The sequence below is a fragment of the Danio rerio genome, chromosome 10 (genome assembly GCF_049306965.1).
Source record: "Danio rerio strain Tuebingen ecotype United States chromosome 10, GRCz12tu, whole genome shotgun sequence".
Lineage (NCBI taxonomy): Eukaryota > Metazoa > Chordata > Actinopteri > Cypriniformes > Danionidae > Danio > Danio rerio.
In genome coordinates this window covers 27,111,348-27,128,576 of record NC_133185.1, presented here as the reverse complement: position 1 = coordinate 27,128,576, position 17,229 = coordinate 27,111,348, and the positions used below count along the sequence as shown (strand labels likewise).

The 17,229-nt window shown below is 35.0% G+C and overlaps 2 protein-coding genes across 3 annotated transcripts in view; one reads left to right on the top strand and one right to left on the bottom strand.

Moving 5' to 3' along the window:
- The window catches only part of nlgn2b (neuroligin 2b), a 346,267-nt gene that overhangs the window by 248,792 nt on the left and 80,246 nt on the right, over nt 1-17,229 (bottom strand). For both annotated transcript variants that reach the window (XM_073913415.1, XM_073913416.1), the window contains one exon: nt 1,873-2,099. The gene's annotated coding sequence lies outside the window, so the exon portion shown is untranslated. The remainder of the gene's footprint in view (nt 1-1,872; nt 2,100-17,229) is intronic.
- Nucleotides 1-17,229, top strand: part of fgf11b (fibroblast growth factor 11b) — a 92,698-nt gene that overhangs the window by 23,085 nt on the left and 52,384 nt on the right. The window lies entirely within an intron of this gene.

Sequence of the window (17,229 nt, the reverse complement as noted above, 5' to 3'; positions counted from 1 at the left end):
TCTGTGCAATTACAAAAAAAAGCCTAAGTATAACATGTGTTCCATATTTTGTGATTCATGTTTTATTTTTCCCCATTGATTTATGCTTTTAAATTACATTATGGGACCTTGATCTTTCTTCCAACAACTTTTAACCTTAAAAAGTAAAAAAAAAAAAAGTTACTTTTATGAACATTTTTAATAGATTAAAGTGATATATTACCTGGGTTGGTGTTGTACATTATTGTCACGGTCACCAGCAATCCAACCTGTGCAGATCACTAACGGACTACAAATCTGCTGGTATATGGACTACAAGTTCCAGGCATGCACCACACACACACCTGTTCCAGATCAAGACTGATTACACTCACACAGCTGGGAGCTGCTTTAAGACTGATTATTATTATTTCTTACACATATTATTTCAGACTATTAAAATGTCAATAAAAGTCACTTTGCTAAACTGAACAGTTGAAATTTTAACATCAAAATCATCTAATTGCATCATAATGCAATTCACAACCATAAATAATTGGAAAACACTTGTGAATCACAAAATACGGAACCTGTTAATTTGTTTACAGTGTGCGTCACTTTATTTCTTCATTGTGATCTGTGAAAGTCTGGATTGACTCAAAATTATATGGCTGCCATTTTTATTAATGACCAATTTTGGAGTTGGCTAAGAGGAAGAAGAGTACTGCTTTAAATTGTTAATGTGAAAACTCTAAGTAATTGTTTAAAAATAATTGTACGTTTTCTTATGGATAAAATCATATAAATTTGTACGAATCGAATTTCAGACTACTGAAATGTCAATAAAAGTCACAACAGTTCAGATGCAAAAACCTCTGAGTGACATTTGAAATTTCCATAGAAAACGAGCATTACTGTCAGCATCCTTTGATTATGAAACACTTTCGAATCATAAAATATGCAATCTGTTAATCAACATGATATGTTTTACACTGTAAGAATGAAGATTGAAAAAATAGCATACTTTCTTTCTAACTAGACAAAACAAAAACCAATATGTGACAAAAGTATGCCAGAATTCACAGTGGTAAAATACCTATCAAGAGACAACTAAATGGTGCATATTATCAAAAAAAAAAAAATGTTTTATCAAAATGTAGTCTACATAGTCTATCAAAATAATTTCATAATCCAATCGGAAAAGATTTTTTAGAAAAATATATACTGTATGCTTATTAGGCTTTAATAAATTATGATATTGTAAAGTACGTTTTCTCTGCACCTCATCCCTCACAAACAAACAAAACATTGCATGTTGCTACAGTAATGTGAAGCTTGAGTAGTTTTTTTTTTTTTTTTTTTACTGCAAGGGTCTACAATCCACACAGCAAGCTACACAGCAACTAATACAGATTTTAGAGCGTTTGCATCAGGCATATGCTTAAAAAAAGTAAACATTTAAACAGCCTCATTTGATAATCACAGACAACAAAACTGTAAGTGTTTATTCACATTTAATAGAGTTTATGTTGTCCCCATATCTCTGTGGAGGCGCTAAATGTGTTATTCAAATAACTCCCAAATAAACAACTGCAACTAGAGCTCAATTTGACCTCCAAAATGTGATCTACACTACTGCATTCTAACACTACTATGAATTAAATATAACTTTCTATTTTTTTCTCCTCCACCTCTGTGTAAATAAACGCTGTAAGAAGAACTATTCCATTAAGTACATTGAGTTAGTACACGTATTCACACTTTTGTGTGCTGAAGTCAAAATTTATATTCTAGTACACAAAAAGGTAAGGTAAATTGCAAATAATGACTTCACACTGAGGATAATAAACTAAATCTGTAACATTTAGTGATTATTCCTCACCAGATAAATCAATAACCATCAGAAAAAAATACCTCTGTTGCTTTATTCCTGATGTCTGCAGAGGCGGGCGCAGCGGTAAAGTGCCTCGCTGATGTGTTGAATATGAAGTGAGCTTTGAAGAGTTCATCACTGTCAAAGTCGCATGCATATGGCTTTTAACTACCATCTTGTCCATGATGATGTAGAGGCTCTGGATACTCTATTTGTGTTTGCTATAGCAGAGCAGGAAAGCCTGGACAGATGTTCTGAATGTTTGTATCTGCCAATAAAAAAAGAGGCAAAACACTATTGTCAAATTACACAATCTTGCAGAATCAACAAACAAAGCAACACTCTAAAAAAATCAAACTGCGCATCCATTTCCAATAAAACTGACACGTAAAATAAAAGACCTTCAGAAAGGGGAACCACAACAATTGACTCAAGAGAAGCAATTATTGTTGTCCTACTATTGTAAACTTTTGTGATTGGAAGAGAAAACTGCATCAAGATTATAGTGTTGTAAAATAAATAAATGAATAAATAATGCGGCACGGTGGCTCAGTGATCAGCACTGTCACCTCACACCAAGAAGGTCGCTGGCTCTAGTCCCAGCTGGGCCAGTTGGCATTTCTGTGTGGAGTTTGCATGTTCTCCTCGTGTCTGCATAGGTTTCCTCCGGGTGCACCGGTTTCCCCCACAGTTTAAACACGGTTCAAACATGTGTGTATGGTGTAATCTAAGTCGAAGGAAAATGAATGAATGAATAAATGTAAGAATGATTTCCTAGATTGGGTTGTGGCTGGAAGGGCATCCGCTGCATAAAAATGTGCTGGAAAAGGTGGCGGTTCATTCCGCTGTGGCAACCCCGTATTAATAAAGGGACTAAACCGACAAGAAAATTAATGAATGAATGAATAAAAAAAATAAATAAAAAATTTCAATAAATAAATTTAAAAATTAATTAAAATAACTAGATAAATGATTAAAGTAAATAAGAACACTATTTCCTTGCTAAACACACTTCTCCCAGAGCATAACACTATCAACATGAAAAGTTCATTTGTAAAAACAGACAGCCGCTATATTTTTAGTATTTTTCAGAAATCAAGCTTTTGTAATTGTACTCTTCAATACTCCTACTACTTTCTAAGAATTCCTGAAAAAAAATGTTTTATTAATTTTCCTAAATCCAGTTTTTTTTTTTGTTTTTTTGTTTACAGTTTTACTTTTCAATACACGACATAAAAACATCTGAAAATTAAGAATGACATAATACTAGCCATATCTTTGTAACGTTTTTTTTTTTATGTAATTTTTTGAAGAGCCTATTGGTGACTTCTAAATGGTTTTGTTCCCTTTAGAAGTTCTGTTCAATCCTAGATTATATACAATACACAAAGTATAAATCAAGCTTTGTGTAGGTTTATCTTTTTGTAAGATTGATTCAATCCAGCAGATCTCTTTGAACAATTCACTGAGAATCATTCAAGAGTCCCTGCTTTTTGTATTCGTTGGCATGATACACATTTATGCTATAACAATCACAAAGTAACTTGCTCATGCTCAGAGAATTTATTGCTAAAGTAAGAGTGCTAGTGTTTTGATGGTCAGGTGGTCTTGGTTTTATTCACCAGGGTTGAGGTGCTCTTGGAAGAGATGGGTTTTTAGTTGTTGTTTTGAAGGATACCAGTGAATCCGCAGTCCGTATGGGAATGGAAACATCATTCCATATATATAATTTTATTTATATATTGTTTCATTTGATTGGGTTGTGTTACTATTTTAATCATTTATTGATGTTATATGTTAATAACATTTGTTTACAATGAGGCACACACATTTCTTTGGTTATGTTACACTAAAATTAGAGCATTTCCCAAGTATAAGCAGGTTTCATTGTGTCACTGCTAGTCCCCAACACGACACTTATAATGTACAGTATTTCTAATACCAGCAAGTTAATCTTTAGATGTACAAACATATTGGATTGAAATTGCTTTAAAAACGCATATGTTGATCTGAAAGATGACATGATTGTTGTTTTTATTGAAGAGGTAGTTTTCTTTTTAAAGGTGTGTTATGTGTAACAGTTATAATGCAGTAAGGAATAAAGGGACAATAACATATTTCTGACAGAGAACAAGCATGCAGTAATGCAACAGATCAGCACAGCGTTGTGTAACATGGGATAAAGCTCTTCATACCCAATCCAAAATAATACCAGACATATGGAACCCATGCTTAAAATTATACTGCCTTCAAATTAAAGCAATAGTTTAGTGAAAAATACAAATTCTGACATCATTACATAGTTTCAAATCTAAACCTCCTTAGAGTTTTGTTTATACTTTCTATGAAGCCCATGTTTCATTTATAATTATTTAAAATCAAGCATAACGAATGATCTAAAAAATGTATCTATAAAGACAACAAGCTATAGTACATTATAATGAGTTATAGCTGCATTCTTAATACTAACAAGTATTAATTTATAATTTCACTTTCAATGCACATGTTCATAACCCGTTATGCACTGACTTATAAGTATTAATTAGTCAGTGATGATAGTTTTTACTTAAATTATACATTTTTACATTAGTAACTCGTCACCTTAGAATTATAAGGTTCTATCAGACATTTTTGTCAAAATGAGTTATTGATATATTCTTATTAAATGACAACTTATTTTACATTATGGGATGTTTTTTTTTTTAAGTTGTTTGCATGTTAACCTTTTTTATTTAAAAAAACAAATGTTGCACACATACTGTTTGCTATGGAATGCAAAAAATTTTAAGCTCAATATCTCAAAATCACTGAGAACGCAGATAGAACCGTATAATTCCAAAGTGATGAACTGTATTATGACTCAAAATAAGTATTTTTATAGTCGTATGAACAATTAAACCTTTTACTTATTTGACAGAACAAAATCTGTTATCAATGAGTCTTTGTAACATTGTAACTAACTTATCTAAAATCTATAGAGCGCATTGCCTAATTGTTACCTAAATTGTGGAGTTCTCTGACCTCTTATATTTGAAATAAAAATCCATCACTTTTTTTAAGCCATTATGTAAAGGGTCAAAAAACACCAAAACACATTTTTTGAGATGTTGACAGACATTTACTGTATATGTCTCACGTTGCTAAAAACACTGTTAGGACACATTTATTTTATATATAATTCTAGTCTAACTCATGTAAACACCTTAATCATATTATTGTCTTATTCAGATTAAGGTAAATGAATTAATTACTGATGTCCATGTAAACGTAGTCACTGTCTATCTCCCAGCGCCTGTGTTTGTTGGCAGTGTGAAAATCAGCTGTAGTTCACTTAATAAAACTCCCATTTACATGCTAACCCTTCCCTTTGTCGCCACTTGACATGAGTGTTTTTAATGTGATTTCTTACATTTTTTTGTTTTTATTATCTTGGTTTTGTTTTTATACCTTGTCCTGTTTTATATCTTTGAGATTATACTATTAAAGGAGCTACATATATTAGTTTATTAATAGTATTATTATTATAACTTTTTTTCAAGTTCATTACAATTAAACTGCAAAACTGAACATTTTAAGCTTAGAAAATGACAGAATTAAAATATTAATTGGTTACAATAAATATAATCTAATATAATATAATATAATATAACATAATATAATATAATAAACATTTTTCTAAGAAACAAAATAAAGGTTTTATACTGCTTCCAACCTGTTTCCTATTCAAGAATTTATTTAATAGCTCCAGAAGTCTTGCTATATGCAAGTGTAACAGCCCTTTGTAAAATAATTAAATAAATAAATAAAATAATAAAAAAGTAAACAAATAAATAAATGTTATGGTGCATTTTCATCCTAGGAAAGACTCATCATAATGGAAAAGAGTGACTACTACAATTTTTCACAAATACTGCTTTTTGTTCCACAACAAAAAAAAGAGAAAATCATATGGGCTTTGGAACTGCAAGATAACTGCGTGGAGATTAGTAGCTGAAAGACAAATAATGAAAGATACAATAAATCCTACATAAACAGAATTGGAGCATTTATTTCGCTAGCAGCAGCCCTCCAGTCTGCTTCCTAAATCCTGGCAAACAGTCTTTTATCCAGTGCATGTGAGTGTGAATGAGTGAGGGAGAATAAAAGCCGGTGGCTGGTCCTCACAGGCAGGATTCAGCACAGCACACCGACCGTCGCTTGCTGTATCTCCAGCGTGGAGTTGGCAGCGGCTCAGTGATTTCTGACAAAATTACCATCTGTAACAGGCTGGAACTGGACGCTGCACACTAGCACTCCCCACACACACCTCACCTCCGCCGGATAAACAGCACCCAGGGGGGAAACCAAAGCGGTCACTGGCTTTCTGTTTTTCTTTTTCGCTCTTTCTCTCTCTCTCTCTCTCACTGAAGATTTCTGCACAGAGGGGGATCTCCTTCTAATGCAGTTCTCTATAATCCAGCTCCCAGAATAGCATGTTTTCATTCTTTTCCCCCTGGTCATTATGATCACTATTTTTGTCCTTATGCTATTAGATATTCAGTATGTTTTAAAAAATGCTAATTCTTCTATGTATACTTCAAAGAAAAATTCTGATATTAATAATAATGCAGTGGTTTGTAAATATTAAAATAATAAATTGCTAAGTTATCATAATAAAATCTGTGAATGTTACTTAAGTTATTTATTCAGTTGCAAATTAAATACATAAAAATCCAAAGGTTAATTCTGCCTAGATTAGCATCTGTTTTGTTTTGTTTTTTCACAAAAGGAAATTAGTATTTGACAAGTAGATTTTATTTACATTTAGAATTTTTAGTTAATCAAACAATCAGTGTTTACAGCTTTCACATTTAATCATGGAAGTTCAAGCATATATTTAATTAATAAGCGATTAATGATGATTTTCACATCAAGCTTCCGTAAGAAAATTAAAAAGGTTTATTCTAATGTAACAATGTAAATAAAAATTCTAATTAAAGGTATAGTTCACCCAAAAATTCTGTCATAATTTACTTATCCTTGACCACTTATCTTTTTTTTTTTTTTTTTTTTCTGGTTTGTTTGTTTTTTTGCTATGTTGAATGCAAAAGAATATAAACAGAAGAATGCTGAAAATCTGTATCCATTGACTTCCATGATATTTGTTTTTCCTACTATGGATGACCATAGTTCCAGGTTCCAATCATTAAAATAAATATTCTATTGTGTTCAACGGGGGGAAAAAGAGACTGGAGACTAGATGTCTGTACAATGTGACATCTTTGAGCTTTTAGCATTAATTCATGAGAAAGACTTTGTTTGAACCAATCAGCGCACTCTATTGTGAATGAGGTGCAACATCCTTAATATGCATGATAGCTTAGAGGACTGTTTTTACCTGTTACAGTGTTCAGACAGCAGAGGGATGGCATGTTGGGTTGTCAACTGTATTTAAAACAATTGGAAGAGGAAGATTTTGTTGGAGACATGGGTCATCAGTGTTGTTTATAAATATGCATCAACGAATGTTTTGTTTTCCATTTCTCTGCTGTGAGAGCGCAACTGGACTCACGTGTGGATTACAGTGGTCTGCTAACACGTGACAAAAATATGTTCGAAAGGAACTTGAAAATGGTGAAATTTGGATTTAAAACTCCACTTCTTTTAAAAAAGACGCGGTTCCAGTTGATGTTAATTGTCGTGTCTCGATCAATGTGCTTTGTTTGTGTTTATTTAGATGGCAAAGTCCGTTTGTATCTTCAGCAGTACTCTTTCATTTGCAGATGCTAAAATCTCTCCGGTAAAAAATGTTCCTTATAAACATATTTTTGTCGCGTGTTAGGAGACCACTGTAAGAGTGCACATGCTGCTCTCTCATAGCAGGGAAATGAAAACAAAGCCTTTGTTGTGTCATGTTTATAAACGCAACACTGACGACCCATGTCTCCAAACAATTATTATTCTTCCATTTGTTTTAATTACAGTTGGCAACACAACGTGGTGTCTCTCTCTGCTTAGTCTTTCAAGTGATCATGCATTTTAACATTGTCGGCAGTAAGCGAACTAAGCGGCTGCTTAGGTCCCTGCCGCCACTAGGGGTCATCATTGACAGTGCTTCAGGACTTAAATATTTATAAATTTTCACTGGAAAGAAAAAAAAAATCACAAAAACTGAGGGGGCAAATGGCAACGAAAAGAGACAAGCACAAAATCATTTTTAGCATCGCTTTTAAGTGCTAATGATGATGTTAAAGACATAATCTAGTAGCACGTCTATTGAAAATAGGCAATTACAAATTAATAAATGTTGTCTACTTATATGAAATACTTATTTTTTTCCTGGTTTTACAGTTCTGTCTTTTAGTCTAAAATACATTTTACTGAAATGCATTACTGAAGCGACATTTTTGTACACTGTTAATTTTTTTTTTTTTCCTGAGACATGTTTGTAATAGTTTTGTCCTAATTTAATTAATCATAGTTTAATATACGCTCTAAAGGGAATAACAAAGTTTGTGTTTGGGTCTTAACAATAACTCAGTATTTGTTGCTTCCCTTTTTCTATGTTTTTTTTTCTATGAAGTTTTTTTCATATTTACTTCATATTATTTGCTTATTGGTTTTGTTATTTATGAATCAATCTTTGCATTAATGTTAACTATTTTGTTGTTGTTTTCTTGGGTTTGTAATGAGTTCAGAATGTATATTTTATTACTAAGTAGTGCATTTTCACTTTTGGCTAACTATTGCTCACTGTCTTTCATTGCAGGGTGTTTACTTTTGGAATTTATAAAAAAAATTATAAACCTAGAATTAACCTAGAATCTTTTATAGAATCTTCAATATGTTTGCCAAATAATAAAATATAACACTCCAGAAGGATGCAAAAAGGAATCACTGGTCCCTTTATTAATGTAATTCTTCATTTTTAAGCTACCAGTTGACAAAAGCAGTTCTGTTTTAAAATGTCCCATCATTCAGACATTTATTAAGTAGAAGAAATCAGGCTTTACTTTTCTTTTTAATTGATTGTATTTAATAAGCGGTGGGCCGGATTGCATTTGCAATACTCTACAATTTAGAGCAAGATAGGGCCCCACAATCATACTGCTTAGGGCCCCCAAATGTACAGGGCTGGCCCTGATATTAATGAAGTTGCACCTCATTAACAAAAGAGCCCGCCTATATGTTTCGAACCAAGTCTTGCTTTTGAACTAATGATGAAAACTCAAAAGTCACGTTGTACTGGCCGGTACAGGCATCGAGTCTCCACGCTGGAATTTAGACTTATCGCTTTGACGTAGCTTTTAAGTTTCTTTTCGAACCGGAAGAACAATTTTGCTCGAAATAATGCAAAAACCTTATTTTTGTGAAATACATGTGTCCTAATAGTGTTTTTAGCAGCATGGGGCACATATGTGACTGTCAACATCTAAAGAGTGTTTTGGTGTTTAGACCCTTTAAATGTTTAGCATCAAAATTTATAACATTGGATTAAACAGCTTGAAACACATTAGCCCCTTTCACACATACAGACCTTTCTGGAAAATTGCCGGCAAATTTTCCGGAAAGGTTGTATGTGTGAACAGGTCCTTTTTGAAAATACCGGTAAATTCGTTCTGGCTATTTTCCGGAAAGAGAAGTTGTAACATTACCGGCAATTTGCCGGAATGCTGCGCTGTGTGAACGCAGAAGTAAGATTTCCGTAATAAGCGCGTGCACGTCTAGAACGTGCTGACGTAAGACTTCTGCTTTAGCCAATCACAACAGTCAGACGCGTTTACGTCCGCGCGGTTTGTGAGAATAAAAGCCTTTGAATATTTTTCCAGACACATTTAGCTGCTAGAAGTTAGTCAGATAACGTTTATATGTTCTTCTTAATGCCAACTGTGTAAATAATCATCGATGAGATGCTTATGATAAGCCGTTGTTTGTTTACCTTCAAGCTTTGCGTGTGCCCATGAAACAGACTGTGAGCGCCTGCACACGCACATTTTATGAACATCTCGACATGCGAATATGATCCTGTGAAAGTTGTTTACAATATTGATCATCAAAAGAGTTTGTAATCTAGTCAAATGTTTACAAATACAAGCGCAGCCGTTTAAAGCTCATTTGTGGTGAATGATGTCAGAATTTACCGGTATTTTGGAATGGATGTGTGAATGCTCTTTTCCGGAAAAATTCCGTAATGTCCTCGCCTGTGTGAACAGCGCTTTTTTGTATATACTGGTAAAGTCGTTCCGGAAATTTTCCGGATATTTACCGGTATCACTGTGTGAAAGGGGCTATTGACTCATCTTTGGATCACTTTGCAAATGTTTTAAAGTATCACAATTGATGAACAGACTTTCAGCAAAGTGACAGAAATCTCTAAGAGACCCCAAAACTTATCGGACCCATTTGAATTACGCAGAAAGCTGCATTTTAAGATTATTCTTAAAGTCAGATTATTATAGACCATGAGTGTGATGCGCTTAACAGCTCTGACTGACAGAGTTGTGATGTAGATTAAATGTTATTGGCTGTTTTTGAAAAGGGGGAAAAGCAGCTATAAGTCCCGTCCTGCCTTTCAGTTTCAGTTGAGATTACATCAAACATCAAATAAAAATGCCCATTTCAAAGCACTTCAGGGGACCTATAAGTCATTGTGCCTATTCAGTTTTATTTATTATGATTCCAAATGGATTAATTAATATCTCTTCTGACTGATTTTCTCAATGCATAAGGTATCCCAGCTCTAAAACCTACTATTTTTTAAGTGTTAAAATCTTTCTCCTATACAGAACATTTCAATATGTAGTCCATAATACCTGGTTAGTCAATCTTATGAGCTATAAATGTCATACGGCCAATTACTCTGTAATTACTGCTACACAGTAGTATCACTATATATACTGAGAGCAACCCACCAGTTTCTTGTGTTCCAATGCAGGACTAAATTAGTCCAAAATGTCATTCTGCATTACATGCTGTTGAAAACCATGTTGGCGCGTATATGTGTGCGGTCTGTCGCTTTGCCGTGTCATGCTGGTTGTTGAATGTGGTGATAAAGAGCCGTGATAGACGCATTTGTCTTGCTGTTTAACGCTAGTGTGGGATGGCGCTCGGTTGAGCTGATGCTCTAAAGTGAATCATCAGTGTCTCCGTTCTGAGATTCTGATTAGCCCTGTCATGCTTCGGCTGTCCATCAAATGAGGCTGTTAGTATAGACTTCATCCTGGTCCAGTATGTAAAGTGCCATCTTCTCTAATGAAATTATGTTATATGCATCCCTTCAATAACCTTGCATGACAAACAATTACTTGCTTCACATTTGTATTTGGTTGGATGTATGTTGTTATGCCACATTGATAATTATTATAAGAAATGTGGGAGAAGAAAAAGAGAAAAGGTGTCTTTTGTAATTACGAATTTGTGTCAAGTAAATCAGACATTGGTGCTTATTGGAATTATAAACGAATAGTACAGTGATCCCGCGTTATTCGCAGGAGTAACGTTCTAATAATAACCCGCAATCGGTGAAATCCGTGAAGCAGTCAGGGGCCATGAAACCCCCTCGTTTCAGCAGGGTGTTTTCACACCTCTACTTTGGAAAAAGTCAGAAAAGTGGGCGTGTCCAGCTCTGTTTAGGGGGGAGTGTCGGAGGAACTAAAGTGGGAGGGTGTGGGAGTGTCTATTTGGGCACGCGCGAGTTTCAGTCAAAATACACACAGGAGAAAGTGATGGTGTTTAACCTACATGGACATCTGTAGTCGAATTATTTGCCAAATTATTAAATGGTGGACTTTAACTGCAGTTTGGCTCTTTCATTCAGGGAATTCATTCATGCCCCTCGCGACAAACGCCATATTTGATTCGAGGATCTGCTCTAAGCGTGTATTTTTCATGCTATGTTTGATACCGCACGGCGAATGAGAGAAAAAAATCTCCGCATATCCCGGAAACTTAGATGCACACGCAGGTAGCGTCAGAAAGCCGCGTGTGTTATTCCGGTCACAAAATGCGGTGCTAACATGTTTGCACTCAGTGCAATAGTTAACTTAATTCGATACGAACAAACTGAATAAACAAAGAGCACTGGTCGCTCACTTACCAAATCTGTAGAGACAGGACAATCACCAGCAACTAGAGCTGCGTCTTTATGAAGAGAAGACTACAAGTGAATCCGGATTTCAGCGTTTGCAGATGAGAACAGCTCTCAGGTAAACAATATTCCTCCTTAGACACGTAAGTTATTGTTGTCGAGCGTCGCGTACACTGTTAAACCACACGTGATCCAGATGAGCTCTCACAGAGAGAAAATGAAAACGAAACTTAACGGCAGCAAACTATAAAAGCAACACTTCACGCTTGTTTTGCCAACACAACGTGGCGTCTCTGTGGTGTAAACACGGTGACACTAATGAATATTAATGAAGTTGCACAATAGAGCGCGCTGATTGGTTTGAACCAAGCCTTACTCATGCATTAATGCATCACACTGTAAGACGTAATAAGACTCACTCTGGCACAGACGCCCAGTCTGCACGCTGGAATACAGGCTATTATGTCATGGCCGTGACGCAGCTTCAAAAATTTGTTTCAAACAGGAAGTACGAATTTGCTTGAAATAACGCAAAAACAACCAATTTACACTTTTTAGTGAAATATAGGTGTCCTAATAGTGTTTTTAGCAGTGTGGGACACATATACGACTGTCAACAGCTCAAAAAAATGTGTTTTGGTGTTTTGTGACCCTTTAAGGCTGTAAAACTCCTCATTACACTCTTTATATTATCTTAAACAGGCATTAACATTTTCACACTTTTATCTCATTTAAAACACATTCAAAATTCAAATTTTCATAGAAAAATAAGTCCAGTATTAGAGAATGAAACCAAAGATCAAAACCTGTTGTCAGGCTCAAACATTCATCGCTGTCAGCAAAAGGTTCATAAAGTTTCTTAGCGATTTTGTGGATAATGTTGGTATCAAGTGTAATGTTCTTTTTCCTGCAGTTACTGATCCACAAAACTAAAGTAGACTCCATACTTAAGCGGGTGGCACACTGGATGCGCAGTGCACATGACAATTGAAAGTAAGACACACCAGACGCGCACATTTGCATGCTATTTAAAATGAAATTATTCAGATGGCGCTCTGTGGTTCGGCAGAAATATGAAGTGTCCTAAGTCGTAGCTGGGCACCGCAGACAGCTGCTGACTTGCGGCGCCGGTGTGTGTACACTTAATCTATGTCTACAATTGTAAAATGCATGTCACTGTGTGGGGTTTGACATTTGTTTTGTGACCACCTTTACAATGGTCTTGCTGCGGCAGTTACAACCCTTTTTGCATCCTTGTTAAAACTCACACTGCCAGCAATCAAAGTTTTATGTTAATATTGCAAGCTGAACGCATTCCGTAATGTACAGGAGACACAGAGAAGATTGATTGACAATGGTCTACAGCCAATCAACACACTGGTGCTGTAAAAATTCCAGCTTGTTATCGACTGACTGACTTACTGACAGACCGACTGACCCACCCACCCCTGTCCCTAAACCCAACCGATAGTGTTTTCAAAAGAAATCAAGAAAAAGAAAACCAGTCGGCTTTTGTTGCCGGACTCGAAACCTTTCGTCGCAGTCAACTCAGCTCCACGTCCCAAGTACATCTGTGTACACAGCGAGCTATTAAGCTAACTAGCAACATCAGCTGCACGTAGAGATGTTAGCAGTCAGCTGGTAGCGCTAAAAGCCAGCGCTGGCATCATACTGATCCCTAGTGTTCATTTTAACGATGAAGTGAAGCCACATGTACTTCTGGCTACATAATTCATGCTCAGAAATGTTGACAGGATTACATATCCACAATGAACTTGTGTTGATATAAAACGGACATGTCCATATTAAAAGAGGATGAAAAGCAGCTATATGCTGGTGAATAGGTTTTGAAAAGTAATTTCATTGCTGTATTTCAGTATTATTTATTATAGCTTGTCATTATTAAGTATTGAATGACCCACTTTTGCAGATGCTTTAGTAAAATAAAGTTTCTTCGAGACATCACATTTAAATCATTAATTTAGGTTGTATAAAAGTGGTTCAGGTGTATTCTCTTATGCTTATTTGCACAAACAAAAAAGAAACAAAAAAAGCTTTTTCTTTTGTATATTTATTTATTTACTAACCTACATTTTTGCCTGGATTACAGGTGTAATTCAATTTAAGCCACTTTTATGTCCCCTGCGGTTGACATATATTTTTCTGTTCATCTTATGACAGTTGCAAACTCTCCTGGAGACACTTAATTTTTATAAATTCTAAATACTTTTTATGCCTTGCTTGCACTGTTTTACAAATATTTAAATATACTACATAAAATCAAGAAGAAAAAAAATAAAATTAGACTTTTTTAGATTTTTTTTTGCTTTATTAAAATGATTATTAACTAGATAACAAATATATAAATAATATAGGATATATAAAAGTGATGCATGCATATCCCTTATTTCCTTCCCGCTTTTTAATTTCTAGCATGAACACATGACTAAATGCATCAGTGCTATTTAATTTCAGTCACTTTTATGCCTCTGGGATAAAAATTTCCTTTTTTTCATGAAGGCTGCAATCTGACCTGTACACATTTGTTACAGGTCATACTTTGTTTATACTTATCAAATGCCCTTAAAGAATAAATTCACATTTTAATTTTTTATTTTATTTTAAAATGTTAAAAGACATTTTAAAAAACAATGGTTATATGAAGCGAGTGATAAATTAATTATATGTCATTTATACGTTATAATAATTTTTTGTGTCATTATATTTAATGCATTTTTTTCTAACACTAGTTAGTGTACCGGGTCACTGAGAAATGACAATATCAAAGAGCAGCTTGAGATCAAATATTTGATGTGATAGAGCATTGTTTTTAGAGTAGACTTTTAGAATAACATTGATTTATTTATTTTGTGATCATTTTTAATACAAGCGATACGTTGGAATGTTCTGAAAAAGTGAGTTTTAAAGAGTTTATTTTTTATGTTGTAAAAGACTATTCACACAGAATGCATTTTTCCTCTTCAATAGGCTATTTTTCTATTCTTTTTTCAATGTAAACACATGCAGGATGGAAGTATTTGACTGCTACACTTGCGTCTTTTGAAGCACATGAGCCTGGCGTTTTTTAGACAAATGTGGAAAGACCTTTTCAACTTTCACGTGCAATGCAGCTCATCACTGTCAGGTCCAAAAGCAGTGGACCAATCAGAAGAGCCTTGGAGGCGGGGCAACCATTGTGAGCTTCTTTTTATAGTACAACAACTGATATGTTTTGTCATTACTTCATGGCAGATGGGGCGCTCATTCTGGCTTTGTCCAGAATATCCTAATTTATATAATGTATCTCCATGTGCCTACCATAACATATTATTTGCCTATTCTAATGGTTCCGTTAAGTTGTTATTATATGTCGTTCATAATATCGCATCATGTGCACCTTGCACTGTGCTTTTTTTAAAACCCATTCCTGAGCCCTCCATCAATCATTTTTAGAAGCAAAGAAACATTTTATGTACATGAGTCCTACCTCGTCCAAACTGCCATAGTTGAATAAACTTTCTCACAGTTGAAGAAACACCCAACTAGCAGGAGCTTCGTTTACTTGAAAGCAAAACAATTTCCTATTCAACCCAACACTCACTTCTTGCTGATCTCAGATCAGAGATAAAAAAAAAACCCTGCAGCAGCAAAACTAACACATACACAATCAGACACACACACACAAACCTAAGCTTTGCAACCTCTTTGTGTCAGTGGAATTTTTATCAGGATTTGCGTGGGTGAAATCAATGAGCATTTACCGGGTCTTGGGAAAAGTTCAGCAGATTCACAGAGACTTTCTGCACTGCTAAAGGTGTCGTGACAGCAAAGACAAGTAGAAGGCCACATAAACTTCTTGTGCAGGATGTATAGTGAAAAACTACAGCCCTATGATTCCAGACGATTTGAAAAAAGTGCACTAAATCCACTCATAAATATGTTAATTACTATAGAACACAAATTTGTCATGAATAATGGCACAGAATTTCACAAATTTTAAATGAATGCATCAAAAGAAGTGGTTTTTATTTAAAGAAATTCTAATATGGACTGTCTGTTAATATAAACCCCCAAAACAATATGTAAATATGAATTCTGTGCACTTGCATTAATGAATGGCATGTTTAATACAGCCCTATTAACCATCAATTATAATGAAGCAGTTCTCAGTTCATTTCCAGTTTGACATGATGAATCGTGAACTTGAGACTAATTGTCTTTTTAACCCAACGGCTCGACATTTATACAATACAAATCTTGAACTAATATCCTTCACAGTGGAAACTCATAACATGCCAGCCAGGCCCTCCAGATAATCACTTTTAAATTACCCACTTCCTTGACAGATTTCTTTCATTTGGATTTCACTGTGGGGAACGAATCAGAAACTGTTTTTAACATGGTCACTACATGCACTACACACGGCTTCTTCTTTTTTTTTTTGGAGCTGTGTTTACAAGCGACTTCCTGTTAGCTTCCCTCTCGCTTGTTTTCTAAAATGAACACAAAGTAGGCCGGAGGGACTGTGCTGATAAAACATTCAGTCTCTGTTCTTTTCCTCTACTCTCATAAATAAACGTGCAATGCGAATAAATCTTTTATAGAGTAGCATACACTTTTTATTATGTAGTGACCAGAATGGAATAAAGATGAGGTGAATGTCCACTCAATGCTAAAGTGTTCTAGATTAAATGATCACGTGGAATAAGAGAGCAAGTGCTGCCTTCAAGCCGTCAGACATAAGGAAGTGTAAATGCCAAGTGAGTTATGCATGCTAAATGTTCATGGCTAATGCATCATCTGGAGCATAAGTGAGGTCTGCAAAAGGTGGTCTATTCTGATCTGACCCTTCAGGTCTTTGGAGGCATGTGTAGAAGAAACAGCTGTGCTCTGGATAGTGATGCTAATTTAGTCTAGTTGCTCTCAACTTGGTGGGACACAGCCTGAAGAAAATGGGCCGCAGGTAGATTTTTATGGCATTGTGGACAGTAAGAGGAAACAATAGCGCTTAATTGGTGTAACAAGCTGTTTTGACATTTAATCAATTGCCTGTACTGGTATCTATTTTCATGTTACTAGTAATTATTTTTTCGATACTGGTATCTTTTCCATTAAGTACTAGTACTCAGGACTATAATACTTGTCAACCCGCCAAATGCGGGTAGATTTCACCTGTGGCGGGTTAGACAGACACCTCCACTAGCCAATTTGGCTGGTTGAAAATAATTTTGTGTCTCTAAAGGTTAGAATTTTAGTTTAAGACTGTTTGTCAATATGGGTGCAAATGTGATCTTAAAATCGAGAAGCAGCACCATTGATAAGTATTCGCACT